Here is a 12,414-nt window from a genome sequence, read left to right on the forward strand (position 1 = left end):
GGGGGCTAATGGAATTCAGACAAGCAATAATTAGTAGGCCAGGAAGTAGGGCAATTTTAAAAATGATTCATGGCAAGTAGGAATGAGACATTTACATTCTAAGAATTAATTATGGGAGTTGTCTAAATTATGAGTGGAAAGCAGAAGTGCAGGGAATAGAATGTGGTTCAGAGACAATTTCATATATTACACTCTGTGCAAGAGATTAGTAAAGATTTTTTGATGCAGATCATTCATTAGAATACACTTTAGAAAGTGGAGTTTACAGATTTCATGCTTGCCACACACACACACACACACACACACACGCCCATCAACTCAAGTCCGTCACAAAATGGCAGCTTGAGGGTAGAACCAGTCAAAGAATGGCAGTTTGTGGAAGGACCAAGTAATAAAATAGCAATTCACAGGCACAGCCAATCATGATTATGAGTCATGTGCTGGGGTGCCCTCACCTGTAAAAGTACAAATTATTTTCAGAGTTACTGTAGAACAGGGATTCTAATGTTAAACTCTTAACGTGCAGCAGGAGGACTACAAAAAGCCATGGTCACAAGCCACTAATTTATGTTTCTGTTTTACAGCTGAGGAATGCTAAGGCTCAGATAAGGGATTAATCCAAAACAAGCCACTGAATCCATGACAGAAAATTATCAATTTTGCTGGGTAGCAAGAAGTCTCAGCAATATACAACTTGAAGAATGAGCTAAAATTGTATGTTTGAAGTGAGTATCCTGTACAGCGATTCACTGAAAATGCTGTGGGTCTTAGGTCAACCCTGCAAAACAGCATCAAGAGAAGTTCATTTTTCATTTGGAAGATAATCATTTCTGCTGTTAGCGATGTTCAGGGATAAGTGCCAATCCTTAAGTAGCCAAAATGGCACCGTGCATGCACAAGAGAGAAAGATCAGGGTCTGCAGAAGTACAGATCATATTTAAGGTGCTACAACCCACTTAAGAGGGCAAGAAATCCCCCAAACAACATAGAAAAACCAAGGACGAGGAATGGAATGGAGGGCATGCTTGTCTAGCAGGAACTCTGAGCAGGAGCACTCCACACTGGAATGTTTTGTTGCAGGTCTCAGTTGTTCCAAATATAAACACCATCTCTCTCACATGTACATCTATCAGACTCACACATGAGGAAACCTAAATGCACTCTTTTATCCTCTGTCACACGCATCTCCAGACAGACATGTGCATACTCTCTCTTACCTTCATATGCACATTCTCACAAAAGAAGAAAATGGCTAATCCGTACTCAATATTCTATCTCATACACACATGCTATGACATGCAGACATGGGCTATAGACACACAGAGGGATGCAGGACATCAATTCACACTACTTACTTACTAATTCTATTGTTGCTGCTGTTAGAATAGTATAGTGTAGGTAAGCAGGCAAGAGGGACAGACAAGAAGCAAGTAGGCTTTATTGACTGCCCACTGGGACTGAGCCAATTGAGCCACACCAACTGGGTGAGTAAATGGATTGGTGGATGGGCTGCCTAACATGAGCACAAATGCTTCTCTTCCTGCTGCTCCCACTCCCACTCCGAAGCCAGGGGAGATTTTGCAGGTGATTAAGCCCCAAACTTCTCCCTCGCATGTTCCAACTAGCCTGTCTCCTCAGCCACATGCAAACTGGTGGCCTTGTGAGTATCTATGGGCCTGGCTTTCCTAATGTCCACTTGCTCCCTCCTTTGGCTAAACTAGGCAAAGGGATGGGCTTCTCTGAGCTAGAAAGGAAATAAGCTGTCAGTTGGCAGCAGCTGGCACAGACGAATCAAACTGTACAATCTTGGGCAGTAACTCCTGGGACTGGGCTCCCCCCCCCCCCCCCGTGATTGTTATTGTTATTATATTTCTTTCTATCCTGCGTTTTTGCAGACTAGGACTCAAAGTGGTTTACACAAATTAAAACAACACAGATAAAATACAGAAAGCTAAAAACATATAAATGATAATAGTTTAATTCAACTATAATAGATTTTAAACAATATGAAAACAAATTATTAATGTACAGATAGTAGAAAGAACACATCACTATTAAAAGGCAGATCTCAGAGCCCGGGCAGGTTTATATGGGACAATATGGTTCTTCAGATAGCCTGGACCGAAGCCTTTCAAGTAGCTAAAGTATGTGTGTGTACACATGCCAAATAGCAGTTGCCACTTCTGTGCAGGCAACACATTTTAAAATGATAGAGATGAGCTTGTAACAGACTTAGCAACATTTGTTGGTTCACCATAACCCAGCCTGCGGTTGACCGTGATTGCTGTTCAATCTGCTCCAGGATTAGAGTGTTGTGTCTAATGTAAGAGCGGAAGTCAGATTGCCTATCTATTCAAATATCATCTATGAAATATGTGCTTGGTATGTCTTGCTGGATTCGGATATTCTGAACAGAACCAAGAACAACAAATTTGGTTACTATCCAGCTAAAGTTATTTCTTATTGTTGTAAACTCGTGTGCTCTACTTAGTTATTCTTAGTTATTCTTGGTACAAAACTGATTATTTTACACTGTTGTTTTGTCTAGCCATCTTTATAAATTGTAACAGACAGGGAGAGAACCCTTGAAAAATATTTATTTTAAAGTAGAATTAAAGTGCCATAAGCCTAGTTTTGTATTTAGGGGGGTGGGAATGGTTGCCTCCACAAACTGCGACCATCAGATTTTCTGGGCGGCTTCCACAAAGACCAAAAATACACTAATATGTCATACATTAAAAACTTCCCTGGATTAAGATGTTGTTTGGCAGTTTAGAATTCAGGGAACAATTTTTGATTTTTTAAAAAACAAGCATTTAGTAATGTGCTCTTGAAATGAGGAAGCTGCCCCAAACAGAAGGTGCTGGAGGCTTTTCTGTGGCTTATAGGTGGGTTTTGCAGGTACTTTGCTAAACATTTATTAATAGGGCAAACTTTGAACTTTCATGATAAGCAACTAAAAACAAAACAGAGTTGGTGGCATTTGCTAACTAATAAATTTGCTAACTATTGGATAGCTTTGTTATGCTACCTATTTGTATTATTAGTGCCTTTTTATGACAATCTTGTGCCTTATTTCCCTCCTGCCAAGAATATTTTCAGTTTTAGGCGCATGACAAGAAATTTAAAGAAGGGGGGGGGCAGGATCAGAGTGAGTCTGGTGAGGACTATATAGGAAGGCCAGTTTGGATTCCTTCATAGTTAAGGAAGAGGATAAAGTGAGGCCTTGTTAGAGCAGCCACCTGGGGGGGGGGAAGCATTCCCTGTTGCCTTTCCCTTTAAAGGTATAATATAGTTCTTGGGATCTTTAGCATAGAAGCAATCTTCACATTCTGCCTCCCTTTAAATACTTCACCTTTTCATTCATGAAAAGAAATAATTGCACTTTTGCATATGGGACCCCTTCGATGAGATGTGCTTCTTTCTTTATGCTCATTCTTTATTTAAGAAGCTCATATAGTAAATCAGATGAACAATAATGATGATATTTCAGCCATGCATTTCCCTCCAGAACTTTTGATTTTGCTATGACAGGCAGTTATTTTCCTGTTCTCTAGCATCCTATTTTCTTGGTCATCTTCCCGCCCCACCCACATGTTAATGATTCTCAAAATGGCATTGCGGGGTCTCTCTCTCTCTCTCTGTGTATGTGTCATTCTCTTTGTCAGAGATCTCTGCAGGAATTCTTCATTACTTCCAAGTAAGTGGTCCAATTTTCTTAGCACTTTAAAATAGTGTATCTCTCTCTTTTGTTATTGTAAAGGGGATGCTTGTATGTGGGCTGGATCGACTGGTTAGCTCAGTAGAGGTGGGCCTCAATCCATTTTACAGATTCTGTATGTTTAAATTCCATTGTTTTCATAGTAAGACATAAGTACAGTACATAACACGGCACTGGATTACAACCTAGAGCTTGGGGTAGTGGTGGTACATGGGCCTGGTTTTCATGTCTCAAGGGGACAACCCATATTTTGTTTTTCGATAAGCCACCTGGCAAGAATGAAGAACAGGATGGAGTAAATTTCTGCCCTGATGTCTTCTTTATTTGGTTGCAATTAAGACAAAGGTATGATGTTGCTGCGTATGCATAAACTCTAGGGTGCTGGGAATTGTAGCTCTGTGAGAGATAAATTACAGTTCCCAGGATTCTTTGGGGGTGTGTGTTTTAAATGTATGCTGTGTACTCAGAGCTCATTTACCTGTTGTGTACTGTTTTCTATATTATTGTGAATATAACATTAATGCTCATTGTGATCTTCCTAAGAGATAGAAGAGCCCAAAGAAGGCAGTCTATATACTTGATCCCTTTTAGATAGTGCAGTTTATTATAAATGTTTGAAAGTGCAATCTGAGTCTGTGCTACTTAACCTCTTTCCTTGAACTGTATAGCTTAGCATACTACTGGTAAGAAAATTGCCCCTGAGCTAGATAGAACCGGAAGTTGAGCAAAAATCTGTGCTACCATTATGTTTTACTGTCACTGTAGAAGCCAGGATGGTGGAGGCTGTGTAAAGTTTAGGGACAGTTTTTGATTGAGGAGTAGGGTCAAGGGTGTTGCCTAGAAAGCCCGCCCTATTTTTAAAGCAACTACAAATACATTTTGGAAAATGTAACTATAACACATTGCTGCACACACACAAATGTACACATATATTTAAATAATATGGACCACATCTATTTTGGGAAGTGGAAAGACTTAACAGTGCAACTTGATAAAAGGTGTATAAATGTTAAAATTGACGCGAGTTCTTTAAACATCTGCTTTTTAAATATGTAAATCTTTTTAATTCTTCAATTAAAAACTATGTTCTCATGTCCTTCCTGTTTGCCTGAATATTAGAAAAATGAGTTGTATATTTCAGCATGAATCTAAACTTAAATATTACTGCCTGTTGTTGAAAATACAATCAATAGTACTTTAAGGCATAATTAAAAATTAATGAATTCCACTTGCATTGCAAACCCCACATTTAACACACATTTCCTAGACATTCAAGGAGATTAAGCATGCTATATTCCAAATATGAAGATGGGAGGTGGGTGGTGGGTAAAAAGGAAGATGGTTTAATGGAACATTTGTCTTTTAGTATATATACCTGAATGATTAAGTATTGCAAATCCATTTGTTATAGTTAAGTGATATTAAACCTTTATATTTAGTATTGTTGTAAAAGTTAGTCTGCCATGCTGAAAGGTTACATAATCTATTAAAAATAAAATTCATCCCTATTGTTGGTAGGATTTTTTTTTTTCATGGTTGTGAGAATTCCTTCCTTCTTCTGTCAGGATCAATTACTCTGCTTCTAATAAAAATCTGAAAGAAGGGTCGGGTTAGTGATCTGTGCCCACTGTGGATAATTTGTGATATTACTGCCTAAACTGAGCCAAGTGTTCCATATTTCTGGCAAGAAAGTAAAATCTATCCTTCATCTTAAGTGCCCTACATTGTGTGTAGATGGTGGGGTACAGTCAACTGTTACTGGTTAAAAACACTAATATCAGTGTTTTAAAGATGTTTGGGATGTGTTGATATATTTTTGTATGTAAATTTATTTCCATGTGTTAGTTATTGAAATTCTGCAGGGTGTGTGTGTGTGTGTGTGTGTGCGCGCGCAATACCCAACACAATTAATTTGCACAGCATACCATTATTCTTTGTAAAATTAAAGAATTAAAAAGCAGTGGATCACATTCAGCTAAAGAGAAGGAAATAGAAAATAAGCAAAAGGGAGAAGATGCAAATTAAGGCAGTGAAAATAGTTGTACATTTACGTTCTTAGTTACACTGTTAGGGAATTATTGTGAGAAGATCAGAGAAACAATGTATAATAGCCTGTTTGTTTTGATAACTCTAGAGTGCTACTCCAATGTCCATGTACTTCTGGAACAACCAGCAGGCTGCTATAACAGAGGCAGATTTAGGGCAGTAAGAGCAGTTCCCCTGCACATGAGGGCTAGGTGTGGGGGCATCAAATTTTGGCCTCACAAAGGACACCATATTACCAAGGTGCACCCCAGACTACAACTATAATGATCTGAGCTAAATAAAGCCTGTATATAGCCTAGGGGCAGAATCTATAACCTATGGTCTTGGAACTACATGCCATTTACTGTGCAGAATCATGTTTACTTATGTAATAAAGAATTATATTTTTGTTTTGCTCTCATCCGAGGGTACAAAGCATATACCGGTAACTTTATTGAATGCTAAGTGTCCAAAACTTTCTAAAAACAAGGGTTGGAAGTTACTGGAGAAAGGGCTTTTTGTTTTACTTCTGGGATGTTGTTTGATTGATACTGAATCGTTTCTCCTCTCTTACAAATTGAGGTGGGAGAAATCTGACCCTCCCCTGTAGCACCCTCATTTTTGGAGGTGAAATTAGTTGAACTGATTCAGGGGGGAGAAATATGACATCACCTGAAGAAGATAGTGATTTGGCTTTGAAACTGATTCTGCAATGTACAACATCAAAAAACCCATGGAAATCATCCCTACTAAAGCTCAATTTGTTGGAATGGGGCGGGGCGGGGCTGGGGAGTAGGTTGTCTACTTAAGTAATGTAGCTTTACAAGTTAACAACAGCTTTATTTCCTCCTTTCCTTGTGTATGTGTGTGTCTGTGAACTTTGCCAGCCAGCAAGATCAAACACTCTTAAGAATATGTGCGTGTGTGCGTGGCTTCCTGCCTGCCTGCCGGCCTGGCAGTCACCATATACCTTCTCCCCGTCAGATGCTTTATTCATAAATCATCATAATACATCTCAAGTACAGCATTAGAAATGTACTCTATGTAAATGTCATTCTGGAGCCGGGAAATGGTGGCTGGCAGCAGAGCTTTTGCTCTTGCATGTTTGAGAAGTATACCACACACACAAGCTGCAGGAATAGGAGTCTGCTCACCCTGCTTCCCAACTAAGGTAAACAACTTTCCTTGGACTTCCTGAATCAGCTGGATTATTTGCAGCACCAGCCCCCAAAATACAAAATGCTACCCTCCTCTCTCCAATTGTGCACCCTGTGAAGACATTTACAACAACCCTTAGTGGGTAGTCACAAATATTCATAAGATTAAAACTGAAGACATTGCAGAGTTCATGTTCAGGTAGAACTGGAGGAACATACAAGAGGAGTACAAGATCATTCATCCGTATGGGCTCAATAGATGATCCTTGTGAGATACAGGATGGCTTTACTTGGATCCTAGCACCTGTAATTACTTGCAAATGAGAATATGTGACTAGCAACTAAGCCCACAGTAATGAATACGGTAGATGACATTGTGTCATTTACCATTTACCATTCTTAAACTGAGAAGTCCTGTCTTTTAAATAAAGGAATCCATTTTTGGTCACTAAATCGATTTTTATCAAACCTGGAATAACTGCACTTTGCTTCTGTGTGTTTCATCTTTCTGCTAATTATATGCAGTATCAGTCAATTTTTTTTGTGATGGTCCTTTGTTAAAAACAACCACAACAACCAACCAACCAACCAACCACCCAACCAAGTTTATTTTCTTTGTGGGTTGACATATATACCATCATGTTACCACTGTATAATGCTTTCATTGGCAGGCACCCTGTTAACAAGAAAGACTTTAAATACATTTAGAATATTTGTATGATTCAGAGATGATATTCAAGGTGAGGACAAAAACGCTAGAAGTGATTGTTAATTACTGAACCATGATAGGCAAGCTACATATTGGATTAAAAAGGTGATAGCTGCTGGTCTTCCTGGAAGAATGTTTCTATTTTGGTGGCTACAGTATCTTGAGTGGCTGGGATCCTCTCTGGCAGCCCTGGCACATTCCTGTTTGAATATCAGGATAAGCCAGATGATCTTAGAATTGCTGAACTATATGCTCTCTCTACTTGGATATACTGCAGTAGCTATGCAGTACTGTACAGTACTTGGACTAGTTATCTTTTCAAAGTTCAGTGTCTGTTAGCATTTTGTTAACATCTAGATTTTGCTTCTTTAAAATGTTAAATAATTTTACAATAATTATAATAAAAATATTTATATACGTCTATGTTACATAAATATCAGAGTGATTTACAAAAACAATATTCATAAACAAACTTAATTTAACATCAGAAATAATCGACTATTACTGATATGTTTTCTTAATTGTCTGCATAAGGTTTCTGCAGGCATTTAAAAATTAAAACAGAAGGCACCTGCTGAATCTCTGCTGGCAGAACTTTCTACAGGACTGGGCTGGTTGGTTTCTTGTTGCTATCATATGAGCCTCACCAACTTGGGGGATAACCAGCAATGCTCCTACAGGTGATCACAGTGATCAAGCTGGGAGATAAAGGTTCTGCCAGTCTTCAGGATACCCTGGACCTAAGTTATTGTGGGCTTTGCCAATTAATACAATAACCTTGACCCTGGCTTGGTAATTGATGGGCAGCCAGTGCAGATGTTTAAAACTGGTGTCACATGTTGGACAGTATGTACTCACATCAGTAGACTAGCCGCTGCATTCTGCATCACCTGGAGCTTCTGACCAGGGCCAAGGGCAGCCCCATATATAGTATGAAATCTGGCCTTTAGGTTACCAATTTGTGGTCTACAGGTGTCAGAATATACCTAGAACAGCTGTAGCTGGCAAACTAGATCAAGCGGGTCAAAAGCACTCCTTGCCACAGAGGACACTTGACGGAGAGAGATAGATGTATCTAGGAGTTGTTCCAAGCTGTATATCTTCTTCAGAGGGAGTATGACCCTGTCCAAAACAGGTAATTTCCCAGTTTCCCAGGCATAGGAATCACCCACCCAAATAACCTCAGTCTTCTCAGGATTCAGGCACAGTTTACTGGCCCTCATCCAATCCACTACTGCATTCAGACACCATTCCAGAGCTTTCACACCCTCTTTTGATTCACTTGCTATGGATAAATAGACCTGTGTGTCATCAGTGTACTGATGACACCTTGCCACAAAACTAATAACCTCTGCAGCCATTTCATATAGATGTAAAGTAGCACTTGAGAGAGAATAGTACTTTGCTGAGTTCCATAGCAAAAGCATTGAGGGAGCAAGAAGCACTCACTCAGTGCTGCTGAGCATGACTCTGAAGGTAAGAATGGAACATCTGTAATACTGTGCCTCCAATGCCCATCCCACAGAGCCAGTTCAAGAAAATACTATCGTTAATAGTATCAAAAGCTACTGAGATCAAGCAGAACCTGCAGGGTCACACACACCCTGTATCACGATAAAATTCATAGTATCAGGGCGATCAACCCCTGATTTGAACCTAGATTGTAGTGGATCTAGTTAATAAGTCTTATCCAGGAATACTTGCATTTGCACCACAATCACCCTCTCCACCATTGATGCCAGTAAAGGGCTGTTGATAACTAGTCACGAGTTGTTACATGCCATCGGATATTGGGTGGGCTTTTTTAAAGTTTGCACACGATCTCCATTTTATGGGCAGCAGGCAACCACCCATGCCAATATATGTTTACCACACCTATGACCCTTTCAGTCACACCACTTTGACTAGCTTTAATAAGCCAGGGATGGACAAAGATTCAATGAGTAGGTGGTTGGGTGCATTACTGCCAGAATCTTGAATATACATCAGGACTGTAGTCCACTATGCTCCATTTTCAGGTCAAAACAAAAACATTGATAGTTCAGATGGTGTGATTTAGTAGATTTGTAGGACAATCCTAATTAGAATGTAATAGAATGCACAGTTCACAGAGTTGAAATGTTGATTACCTTGTCTGCCTTTATATACTCATGTCACTTGTGGTCTGTCTAAACCAGATGAAGCCATCTGGATATCGCTCCATGGCTACCTCTCTTCACAGACTATGCTTAAAACTGGCTTATTACTGCCCCATCCCACTGTTCACATCTACCATCCATGCTCCCAATGGGTACATGCCATACTGACATCTGATATTTGGACTATAAATCAGTTGCGTACAAGAGTGTAATTTCAACATCCTGTGCTTGTGGGATATGGCTGTGCTGCTCGTCAGCTGTAATTTCTCTCTAAAAGGTTGCTTCTTAATATATGTGTTGGATAATGCCAGTGTAGCTGTCCTATTGTGGATGAAAAAGCCTTTAGGGTTCCAGTTGCTGAGTCATTGCCAGATTAGTTCTGTGCAATAGACGAGCATGGTAATATAGTGGTTGTTGCAAATGTTGTCTTTTATCCTAAGCACTTATTTGTTTGGCTATAAGCCATAACAACAATACTAAAATATCAACACAAAATGCTCTGATCTGCCTGTAGATTATCCAGTTGCTTGAGCCACTGAAGGGTAGGCACTGTATGAACCCAAAACACCACATCCAAATGTGCTGGCTGCACAACAAAACCTTAAGGCAAATACAGTAATTTGTATTTTCTAAACCAAGTAATAATGAAATACAAGAGTGTGCAGAGTTCTTATCACAGACACGCCCATTCCTGAATCATGGAATTGTAGAGTTGGACATTGCTCTGAGGTCAGCTAGTCCAACTCCCTGCAATGCTGGAATCTCAACACACGGCCCCCCCATCCATTTTGAAACCATATTGCTGCTATCCACAGAAAATACAAAACCATTTTTTCTTTGGAGGGGAGAGGTAAGAAGGATGGAAGAGCCAGTCATATTAATTGATATAGCATCACCAGGCTTAAAAAATAACACTATCTCTACTATTTCTAGTGTAGGTTTGTGTTGGCATATTGGTGTAGTAAAGTAGCAGCACTGTGGGATAGCTTTCCAGGCTGGTAGCTTTTCAGGCTGATTGCACAAGAAGCTGTCAGTCAGCCCCAAACCTGAGTAGTATAGCATGGAAGGCGAACTATTCTTCTCACCTGTGTGTGGTATCAGGGACAGTTCTCCAAAACTACTATTTTTCTGTATACTTTAAGTACACCCTCACATACCCAGAAGACAATACCCTGTCTGTGAGCAGCACCCTGCACTGCCTTGCTGGATAGCCAATAAGGTCCAGCAAATGTGCAATTAAAGAGAATATCAAAGAAAGTGTTATTAACAAGCAACCTAATGCTTTCCAGGGATGAGGTGACTCTTTGCATGAATTCCTTCATCTGTGCTTCAGCTCATGGAAAGCCACTGGTAGCATGGCTGCATATAAACTTGCTCTGATATTTGAAAATCACTAAAGGTCCATATTCCCTTTTGGATGGCCTAGGAAGACAGTAGTTTAAGTTCTACTTTTAAGTGTTCTGCTAGGTACTACTTCACCATGAAGAAAGACCAAAAGAAAATCCTTTTTCATTTGTGTTTCCTATTTTTTGGCGTAAAGTATGAGGGCTGTATTATGCTTTTCTGGTTTCTGAAAGATATATTTTTCAATGTAAACAACACATGCATTTCCTAACACCTATATTAGCACCACTTTAGTTTTTTTATTGCATTTCAAAGGGTTTGGATGGACATTAATCCTTAAACCTTTCTCAAGTTCCTGTCTTCTTTCTGGCTATAATTGAAACAGATGCTTGACATGCTTGGTAATGCTCCAACTAGGATCAGAGTTTTTGTTATTCCTTGGAAGTTTCAATAACTCCCTTCAAAGATTCACTGTCATCCTTGTAGTCTTCCTCCAGCCCACTCTGAATACTCAGTCAATCAGCAGCTGTGAACCTGAGTGGTGTTTACGTCAGTTTCCTCCTGCCTCTACTTCTGTCTCATGTCTCCCACAGCTAATGTGGTTGGTGGGGCAATGCTCCTCTATGTCACCATCCAGAAAGTGGTATTTTCTTCCTTCTCCTTGCCTTACTGTTTTCAAAAGATGCAAGCAAAAGTAACTAGCTGCCTAAGAACACTCAAAGTCGTTTTGAGAGGCTTTCAGATGGTATATGTGTACATCTAATGAAAAGAGCCATATGGAGTATACTGAAGTTAGCCATTGTTTAAAACCTTTTTCACTGCAGCCAGTTATATGATTTCTCTCAGTCCAAACTGGTGACCTTTCCTCAGGCTCCAATTTGTGATGAGAAATCCCCTGAATATTAGCTCTTAATTTGTAATATTTCTTTACCTGGAAACATGTACACATGTTCCCATAGGCACACATTTGTTTTGTTAAACATTTGTACGCATACAGGAACCAGGAGTCTCTTAGAAGCCAGAGAAAGGTGAGCAGGAGCTCTGTCCTTGTTGCCTGATCCAGACTTTTGAAACTTTGGGCTCACAAACAGCAAAGGAAACATATCTATGAAGGCTGTTTTGGGGGGTTTTTTTTGACCGGGATTGGGAGTTGGGGATAAGTATCCAGTGAAGTCAAAACTATCTTGAATTGCACCCTAAAAATCCACATTGCATGCCAACAGAAGCTGGAAGAACATCTGAGTGTATGGTTTGGCAACAGAATAGCTGTTTACTAATTTTTCCACCGAAGTCTGGATTCTGATGATGAGAATAAATCCT

General features: G+C 39.7%; 1 protein-coding gene across 10 annotated transcripts in view; it reads left to right on the top strand.

Moving 5' to 3' along the window:
- The window catches only part of ZFPM2 (zinc finger protein, FOG family member 2), a 456,199-nt gene that overhangs the window by 156,918 nt on the left and 286,867 nt on the right, over positions 1 to 12,414 (top strand). Inside the window, exon 1 of one of the 10 annotated variants that reach the window (XM_079984180.1) lies at positions 585 to 725. The exons of the other annotated variants lie outside the window; for them this stretch is intronic. The gene's annotated coding sequence lies outside the window, so the exon portion shown is untranslated. Of the gene's footprint in view, positions 1 to 584; positions 726 to 12,414 lie in introns of those variants that run through there. 10 annotated transcript variants of the gene reach the window in all.

The sequence above is a fragment of the Podarcis cretensis genome (genome assembly GCF_951804945.1).
Source record: "Podarcis cretensis genome assembly, chromosome: 7".
Classification (NCBI taxonomy): Eukaryota; Metazoa; Chordata; class Lepidosauria; order Squamata; family Lacertidae; genus Podarcis; species Podarcis cretensis.